At 37.0% G+C, this 10,359-nt stretch overlaps 1 protein-coding gene across 2 annotated transcripts in view; it reads right to left on the bottom strand.

Moving 5' to 3' along the window:
* Positions 1-10,359, bottom strand: part of LOC145460328 (somatostatin receptor type 5-like) — a 74,151-nt gene that overhangs the window by 33,611 nt on the left and 30,181 nt on the right. For both annotated transcript variants that reach the window (XM_081445106.1, XM_081445107.1), the window contains one exon: positions 1,364-1,464. The gene's annotated coding sequence lies outside the window, so the exon portion shown is untranslated. The remainder of the gene's footprint in view (positions 1-1,363; positions 1,465-10,359) is intronic.

Below are 10,359 nucleotides of genomic sequence, written 5' to 3'. Positions count from 1 at the left end.
AATATAGAAAAAAAAAAAAAATTGGATCGCATGAAACTTCTCAGTCGACATATTGAAAGAAAGATTGTACATGATCGGTTCGTTACTGCAAACGACCCAAAAAAGAAGATCTAAGTGTCACATTAATTACCCCATGCCCGGTTGTAAAACAAGACAAAAATACCACCTAGAAATAATAAAACAATAGCCAGAATAGCGAATACTGATTCAGCAAGGCACAAACAAACATAGACATGGATGCTTATCCGTTTGAGATAACAAAAAGGCTCTCAGTTCGTTCTTTTGAAATGCGTTACCCAAGTTGTTACCCCTCTCAAGGTCTTTTTAGATCAGTTCTCGAATACAATGGGTTCTAATTTAACTATAATAGGAATTTCTACTCTGTGGTTCAATTCTAACCCATTTTATTTACTCAGTTGGCTTCATACGGACGTTAAACGAACGTCCAAACGTCGTCTCGGCATTAATTTTAAGATTTTCCATCTTATAACCAGTCGCGCGGCTGCGTGGTTCCCATTCTTTTGTCTGTTTGGTCACGCAGCCGCGCGACTGGTTACCACATAACGTGGCGACAGCTAAGAATGTTTCGTACACGCAACGTATAAAAACCTGCGAGCAACGTTACCATTTCAGCCCATTTTTTTATCAAGATAAAATTAAATTAAGGTAAGAAATTACTGAAAGTAGTTCGTCAGCTATGTATTCCACTAGTTTTCTCAGAGATTTTTTTCCATAGTGATTTATCATCTGACATTTCGTTACGTGTGTTGTCTGTACTCGCCAAACGCCAAATGTATGATCTTTTATCTTTAATTGGTATAATTGCATATAGCTCGCTAATCCGGCAATGGTGGTCAGCAGGGTGCTCAGTGACACATTTACAGCGAAGATGAATACCAATTGCATAGCCTGCAGTGTTTTCCGTGGGTTCACGAAATATCGTTATTTGCTCGTGATCGAGTAGATTTGCCGCCATTTTGGGTTTTTGACTCAGGTCAACAAAATTGACCTAAATTTTGACGTGACGCAACATCGTCGATGCGTATAACTTTGAAATCTTCTAAAACTCCAAGTTAGATTTCATGCGGATCTGACAACGGCTTAGCTGGTTTAGCTTTTCCAGCCAGGCTTATTATTTTGGCTTGCCATAGCGCTCGTAAAAAGACGGTAATTTCGGGGTCGAGTCTTGTTCTTTTCGGTAAAAAAGAACCTCAAAGTTACAGTTTTAAAATAAGTCAGTAAAAACCTTTTTCCTGACAAAGTTCGAGAAAATCGAATTTTACTATCCTGCATAGATATAGGTGACCGTTAGAGCAAGCTATTAACGCAGTGTTTTAAAGTGAAACGTTTCTACTAACCTTACCTATTTTTAGCAGCTATGAATGGTAGGACTTTATCCTTGATCTGCTTGTTGTGAATGAAAACGTCGTACTCGGGCAGATGTGAACATACAACGTTTAACTGCTGAAAACCAAAAAAAGGCAACGAAGCATCGCAAATGAATTCCAAAGTTTCGATCTTCAATTCTTAGGCAGCGTCCACACTACGCCGGAGAAATTTCAAAACGCAGTTTTATTTCTACGGTTAGGCCTACCGTCCACACTGATCCGTCACGAAATGAAGCTTTGCAAAGAAGATCTTTGGCAAACTGGAGGAATTTGAAAACGTTTCTGTGGATGGAAAACACTTTAGAAACGGAGCTTTTCAATTTCCCTCAGCGTCGAGTGGACGGGGCCTTAGCCTAAAGTTTAATTTTGTAATGAACGTAACCCACTTAAAATTTCTTAATTTTTCTTGCTTAAAATGTAAATAATAATTGGTAGATACTTTGGGCTTTGGCACTCTAAATAACATTTCTCAGCCTTTGTATTGGGATATGAAGGTGTCGTAAATCTCGCTCTTGATTGGTGCACTCAATATGATGAAGGGAACATCTGAAAGAGTTAACCCACATACAAGTTCGTTTTCGCAAGGAGTTCCCTCTGAAGTTATTTTTAAACACAGTACCCAGTAGATGTAGATGTAGACGGTAGATGTTTTCGTCAAGGATGAAAATTCCACCCAACACTATCCATATGGAAGGAGGACGTATTTTCGTGTTGTTCGCCTATATTAAAATATAAACCCAATCATGTTGCAAGTACTCAACATCTTACCGCAAAAATGATATGCATTGAATAGATTTTTACACGAAGGTTATTTTTACATTGAAGAGTCATAGAATCTATTAAAGTATATAAATAGCTCATTTCACGAAGGTGTCCGCTTAATACAGGTTTAACCGTACTCTATTGCGGAAAAGGAAGATATTGAAACTCACCAAATTGACGAGCTGTTTAAATTTTCGAATGATTCAAGCCGTGATCAAATGTTTTAGACGATCAACAGACAAGAAAATTACTTGAAGAGAATTCGAACGACCAGTTTCACTATTATTTGTACGGTATTGTGAATAAACACACATAAACACGGACATGACGAAATGATATGACCAAACAGTTGAGCTGACTTCGCCGTCGTGGTTTGCTACAGCTCCCTTTAAGTACCCTCATTACAATCTCATACGACTAAATGCTATACTGGTACTTGTCGTTACAATGACGACTTGCCTACCTTTGAAGATACGAAAACGCGGCGACCAGTGGGAAAAAAGAACTGCTTCCAGTCCGCATACGTACAAGTGTTTATGCTTTATTGCACTATATTACTCCTATAACTTCTTCAGGCATCCAATAACAGAAAGATCCCCAACAACCTGTTTAATACGTTGTCTGTTAATGTAATACGCGCGTCATGATTATGTTCCTTCTCAATGTTTCTCTCCTATCTCCTAGCGCCACACCCCCTCACTTCTTATACAAATCTCTAATGGCTTTTCTGTAATGCAATTAATAATAGCGAGGGCTGCCGGCGGCGATTTGTTTATTTTTTTTCTTTTAATTTTGCAACATATATGATTAACTTGGTGGTAAGAAAGGTTAGCTTCGTCAATCAATCTTTAATGACGCACTCGGAGATGCCCTAGGCGCAACATTATGTTTAAATACTACGCAACTCTTGCTTTCATTGTGTTAAATACTGTATTCCAAAAATATTGTCAGGTGACGAAATGGAAATAAAGCTATACGTTAAAAAATGCATTACCTCACATCCGTCATTTTGGAAATTTTATAAAATTGCGAGGCCATAAACATTTCAAAAAGGGGAAATGGAAAAAGTGGAAAATCAAAAACTAGAATAAATTTAGTCTTTAGATCAACCGCAGAAAACTTCAAAATGTATATAAAACCGGGCAAGGAAACAAAACATAATTGTTATGGCAAGATGAACATCAAATTCCTTGGCCAAACCCTTTCGCTTCACAACTCCGATAATAGCAAACGCTGCTATCGCTACAAAATAGTATCTCTCCGTCTTTTCTCTAAAGCCTGCAGACTGCGTGCTATATTTGTATTTAAAACGCTATTTTGTATTCAATTCGTTTTCCCAATTGACAAACACTCTTTCTTTTTCTTATAAGAATATATTTCATAAGAATATCGAGGCTGAAATTGGCGAAGTTTTAGGAATATCTTATGAATAAAACCGAGGCTGGGATTTTGGATAGAACATAATTTTGTGCGTTGAAAATTTGTAAATACAATACAATCACGTTTTTAACTAAACCGCATAATTTTTTTTCTATTGTGAATAAGGGTTTACATATTCCTTATTGTTTGGGGGAGAACCCAAGTCTAATAGCAGAATTACTATCAAATGACACGTTGGAACCTTGCATTTGAATGAATGTTGAAACCTCGGGGTGTCTTCTAAGGAAACTTAGAGATATCGATTATAAGAAAAAGAGTTGTACTAGGCACGAATGCAGGGTAGTAGAGTACAGAGATTTGTTAATTATAAAGCTCTCATGTTCAAGTTTTGTTGGCCGAAAGCATATAAATGACTTTCGATGCCAGATTAGTTTTACAAAGAAAGCTTGTGCTGAATTTTATTGTCGTCAAATCGCTAGAAAATTCTCTCTAAAATTCCCGCAATGCATTACTATCCTCGAAAGGTTGATACAGAACAGTTTGTTGTTTTTTGGTCCGTCTCCGAGTGCTGAGTGCCTTTGATCTGTTAATTTGTTCAACCAGCTGATTCAACTCCTGCTCGCTCAAATTCGCACATCTCTTAGGTGGAAGCGCCGCAAAGAAACTTGAGTTCGAAACTTGGTAGCTAACAGGAATAATATTTCTTATCTCCGGAAGAATCATTAGATTTTTCCATATTCTAGGAGAAGAGAAAGAGATATCTTGTTTTACATCGATGGAAAAAATTGCCGACAAAAAGTCGAAATAAACAAAGTGACGTGAGCGTACAACCCACGAGCAAATGGATCGAGTGTATTAGCCAATCAGAACGCGCGCTTCGCTAAGGCTATGTTATAATATGAAATTTGAAAGATGATCGTTGCCATGGTAACGTCAAAAATGATAGACACATAATTGGCATATCAAACTTTTTACAGGGAATGAAGAAATAGCTACTGAAAGTCTCAGCCCTTCAGAGCAAAACGTCTTTTCAAAATTTTGAAAAAACCTTACGGGGATGGGCGGTCCTTATTCGTCCAAGGGTTAAGAACTATATTACACCAAACTCCAGTCCATTACCAATTACTGGTGTAATTTTCATATCGATCCCATAAATTTGTTTCAAAGATGGGGACACAAAGTGTCGTACGGAATGTTTTCCATAATGAACTGTAGATAGTGCACTGTGAGAAAACGTGGAATATTAAAATGAGCGTTCCTCAGATTATGTAGTTTCGGGACATTATTAAATACTTCTGTTATATATGTGGGCACAAGTCCTTTTTACTTTATACATCGCGATGGCGATGTTTTGGTTTTGCTAGTACAGTTTAAGATTGGCTGAGTAGCCTTGGTTTCATTATTAGGACTCTCAATTGAAAACTCCTCTATGACTACATCGATACGAAGTTGGCTGTGCACATGTGTTATAATTTTTTTGTAGCCCTTTGCTGTAAAACAACAACGTACATTGTTATATCCCCCACGTCAAATACGTTTTCCGTTTGGAGGAACACGTCTCACATTGGATGGGTCAAACGCCACTGGCTCCCTGTGTGAACAAAACTTTACCCTCAATATTCCCTTCGGCTACGCCCCGGCGAAAATTGAGGGTCTCGGGGAAACAAAACTCGCTTTGTCTCTTGAGTCCAGTCATTTAATGATTAATGACTAATTTCTGCGGCTAATTGCTCATTTCCTTTTAGGAATTAACCGTTGGCGTTAACTATTCAGCCGTTGAGCAGGTTTTTAGACTGATCAGTGTACTGAACAGATCTAAATCCGTTTTTCCCAAGAGTCGTTCCTTGGGTGCCACCGTCTTCATCGATTAAGGAAGCTAAGCTTAAGCAATGATCACGCCGACGCCAAAGACGACGACTTGGAAATACTGGATTTATATTTCACATTCAAATTTCGCAATTGTGTAGATCCGTTCAATTCACCTATCAGTCTAAAATCTTGTTCAGAGTAAATATGCAATGACAGTGTTCAATTCCAAAAGAAGATACGAAACATAAGCCATTACGGTTCGCGTTCTCCAAAATACGCAGAACTTGGTCATTTCACACTGTTCTTTCTCAGAAGACGGCTAAGAAACTGTACCAAGACTCAAAACCCACCTGCAGAACCATTTTGCACTGCTCATTAAGCCTTTTGTTTGATAACTCATCCATGTCCAATACACCCAAACTGAGTCGATTCGTCTGAGGTACTTGACGAGTCGACTCGATTGGCACGAAGTCGATCCGCACCACCGGAGGTCAAGCCCAGTGAAATAATGATACATGAACCTTCCTCGACGACTCGACTCGATTCGCACGGAGTCGATACGCAGCAAGTGACACGAAGACCCATGAGAAAATGATCATATGAACCTTCCTCGTTCTTAAAAAGGGACAACAAACTGAGAGTCGATTCGTCTGAGGTACTTCACGATTCGAGACGATTCGTCTGGATAGAAGTCGACTCGCGGTAGGCAAATGAATAACTGGGGTATCAAATCGTTAACGATTCGACTCGATTCGCACGATTCGTCGTGAATCGTCTCCTGCAAGGTCGACTCGTCTGAACGGAAGTCGACTCGCGAAAGAAAATAACAATATGGAAGGAGCACGTATTTTCGTGTTGTTCGCCTATATTAAAATATAAACCCAATCATGTTGCAAGTACTCAACATCTTACCGCAAAAATGATATGCATTGAATAGATTTTTACACGAAGGTTATTTTTACATTGAAGAGTCATAGAATCTATTAAAGTGTATAAATAGCTCATTTAACGAAGGTGTCCGCTTAATACAGGTTTAACCGTACTCTAATGCTGAAAAGGAAGATATTGAAACTCACCAAATTGACGAGCTGTTTAAATTTTCGAATGATTCAAGCCGTGATCAAATGTTTTAGACGATCAACAGACAAGAAAATTACTTGAAGAGAATTCGAACGACCAGTTTCACTATTATTTGTACGGTATTGTGAATAAACACACATAAACACGGACATGACGAAATGATATGAACAAATAGTTGAGCTGGCTTCGCCGTTGTGGTTTGCTACAGCTCCCTTTAAGTACCCTCATTACAACCTCATACGACTAAATGCTATACTGGTACTTGTCGTTACAATGACGACTTGCCTACCTTTGAAGATACGAAAACGCGGCGACCAGTGGGGAAAAAAGAACTGCTTCCAGTCCGCATACGTACAAGTTTTTCTGCTTAATTGCACTATATTACTCCTATAACTTCTTCAGGCATCCAATAACAGAAAGATCCCCAACAACCTGTTTAATACGTCGCCTGTTAATGTAATACGCGCGTCATGAGTATGTTCCTTCTCAATGTTTCTCTCCTATCTCCTAGCGCCACACCCCCTCACTTCTTATACAAATCTCTAATGGCTTTTCTGTAATGCAATTAATAATAGCGAGGGCTGCCGGCGGCGATTTGTTTATTTTTTTCTTTTAATTTTGCAACAGATACGATTAACTTGGTGGTAAGAGAGGTTAGCTTCGTCAATCAATCTTTAATGACGCACTCGGAGATGCCCTAGGCGCAACATTATGTTTAAATACTACGCAACTCTTGCTTTCATTGTGTTAAATACTGTATTCCAAAAATATTGTCAGGTGACGAAATGGAAATAAAGCTATACGTTAAAAAAATGCATTACCTCACATCCGTCATTTTGGAAATTTTATAAAATTGCGAGGCCATAAATATTTCAAAAAGGGGAAATGGAAAAGTGGAAAAACGAAAACTAGAATAAATTTAGTCTTTAGATCAACCGCAGAAAACTTCAAAATGTATATAAAACCGGCCAAGGAAACAAAACATAATTGTTATGGCAAGATGAACATCAAATTCCTTGGCCAAACCCTTTCGCTTCACAACTCCGATAATAGCAAACGCTGCTATCTTTACAAAATAGTATCTCTCCGTCTTTTCTCTAAAGCCTGCAGACTGCGTGCTATATTTGTATTTAAAACGCTATTTTGTATTCAACTCGTTTTCCCAATTGACAAACACTCTTTCTTTTTCTTATAAGAATATATTTCATAAGAATATCGAGGCTGAAATTGGCGAAATTTTAGGAATATCTTATGAATAAACCCGAGGCTGGGATTTAGGAAAGAACATAATTTTGTGTGTTGAAAATTTGTAATTACAATACAATCACGTTTTTAACTAAACCGTATAATTTTTTTCCTTTCTCTCAAAAGGCAACAAAGACGGCACTAGCCGCATGTTCGATGCTGATAACATTTCTGCAAGAAGATATTTTCGTCATATCAGGCTTTAATGCCTGCAGGTTGGCTCCAAATCCAGGCACCAAATAATTTCCAAGCTTCAGGGAAATGCTATTAACTATAATCTAGGAATATTCAAAAAAATAATTTCAGCCTAAAATCAGCAGTAAAATAGGAATATTTAGCTTCGGCTGGAAAAACAATATTCTTATATATATATAATACTATCACAAGTAAAGATAAGCTACATAGTTTCGTAGTACAACTCTTTTTCTTATAATCGATATCTCTAAATTCCCTTAAAAGACACCCCGAGGTTTCAACATCCATTTAAATGCAAGATTCCAACATGTCATTTGATGGTAATTCTGCTATTAGACTTGGGTTCTCCCCCAAACAATAAGGAATATTTAAACCCTTAGAACGCAAAAAAGATGGTTTAACTAGACACTCGCTGTTGAGGATTAGTTTTTTCAAAGGAAGTTAAGCCATACTCGATCTAAAAGATATATAAAATATGAATAACCTGTAAATCCTTTGAACTAAAAACTAAATTATAAATAGGAATTTTACCAAAGGGTCTTGAGAGCTCAAGTGTTGTAAATATTTTTAAAAACACAACAACGCTTTTCAGTTTTCGGAACATGTTTCGATGTTTCAAACACCATCATCAGCCATAATGAATATATAAGGTTTACAGAAAGATCGTTATTATATATGTAACAGCCTATACAATGAGCCTTTATAAATTTTAATTAACGTAAATACAAACTTATTTAAACTAACCAATAAAAATTTTGAAAAGAACAATAGTAAAAAACCACTGAAATAGATACATTCAAAAGTGTAACGATAAATTGACATGCTCAACTTGTTTGTTGAGTTCTGGATTTAACTGTTTAATATCAAAGTTCTCCTTGATTTTAAGTTGTGAGAAAGTCTTAGCAAAATCAATAATTTTAAAACTGGAGGCAGCGCAATTGTCTCGACAATGCTTAGAACAATTGAGATGTTAAAAAACATGGGAATTTTTGTCCCGAAAAAGATGTTCATTAACACGTGTGTGAAAATGCCTATTGGTTTCACCAATATAACGAGCTCTACAGCTCGCACACGTAAACTGGTACACAACACGTGATTTAAGAGACTCGGGAATAAAATGTTTAGGACTAAACATACTGCTAAGTTTGAAAGGAGAGAGTATAACTTTTACATTTAAATCTTTGCAATACTTATTAATAATAGATGAAATTTTCTTCCCTGTGTAGGTAGAATAAAAACCAATATACGGTAGTTTATAAAAATGGCATTTGGATGTGTCAGTTTAGTTTAAATAAGTTTGCATTTTACGTTAATTAAAATTTATGAAGGCTTATTGTATAGGCTGTTACATATATAATAACGATCTTTCTGTAAACCTTATATATTCATTATGGCTGATGATGATGTTTGAAACATCGAAACATGTTCCGAAAACTGAAAAGCGTTGTTTTGTTTTTAAACATATTTAAATAGGAATTGCCGTCACTGTCTTCACTGACTAAAAGCCTTAGATATTGATAGTTCTTTGTGTGTTTCTTTATCATGCACTGATTATACTATAAGTTGCTAAAATAAATAAATTTTTTGCTCAGTATATATTCTTGTGTGGCAAAGAAGAACGCTGTCAGACGACAAATTATAAACTACGGAAACTATAATTAACAATTATTCCACGATCGTGCGTTGGCTATAACCAATCTCATATCCAACAAGAGCGAATGGAATAATTGTTTTATTAAATTCGATACGCTTGCATACTTGGGAGTTATAGCTTAATTCTACTGTATTTTAATTTTACAAAACGACCGGAAGTTGATGTGGCAAAAACAACAGCAAGTGGGAAATCACATGGCATGTGCGCCATTTGTAACCTTAGTTGAATGAAAAATTGGAAAGCGAAGCAAGCGAGTCTGCTGAACGAAAACTACAATCATCTATAATTCAAGGAACGTCTACCAAATGAATGATATACAACTCTGATCAGAAAGTTTGACAAGAGTTCAAGTTTGAGTCATCGTTGATGATTGAGAAGAGTAATAATTGTGCACTTGCACATTACAGTTGTAAAAATACTGCGGAAAAATGTAATTTGTGATGATCTTAAATTAGCATAAATTACTATTTTGCCGGCACGGACCAGAGGGCTGGGTACGGGTTTGAGGTGCGCAGTGTATAGTGGGATTTGAGTTTGTAATCGGTGACAGTTGGCGAGGTGAGACATTCTATGGCCAGCCTTTGCCGTGTTTAGGTTAAGTTTGGTTTTTACAATGGATGAAGCTAAAGTTAAAGAGATCATTGCCCAGAACAATCGCGATCTGCTTGGTCAGATTAAGGATTTAGTTTCCACTTCAATTTCTGATCTAAAGAGATCTAATTATTCGAATGCCGCGGAGCAGATGTCTGAGATCAAGAGGCTAAAGCGGGATGCTCCACCTTCGTTCAAGAAGAAGAGTAACGAGGAGCAATTTAAAGCCAACAAATCAGTCATGGAAGCTGTCGA

The sequence above is a fragment of the Orbicella franksi genome, chromosome 11 (genome assembly GCF_964199315.1).
Source record: "Orbicella franksi chromosome 11, jaOrbFran1.1, whole genome shotgun sequence".
Classification (NCBI taxonomy): Eukaryota; Metazoa; Cnidaria; class Anthozoa; order Scleractinia; family Merulinidae; genus Orbicella; species Orbicella franksi.
Note: the sequence above shows the minus strand (reverse complement) of the source record. Positions and strands in the feature narration are given on the sequence as shown.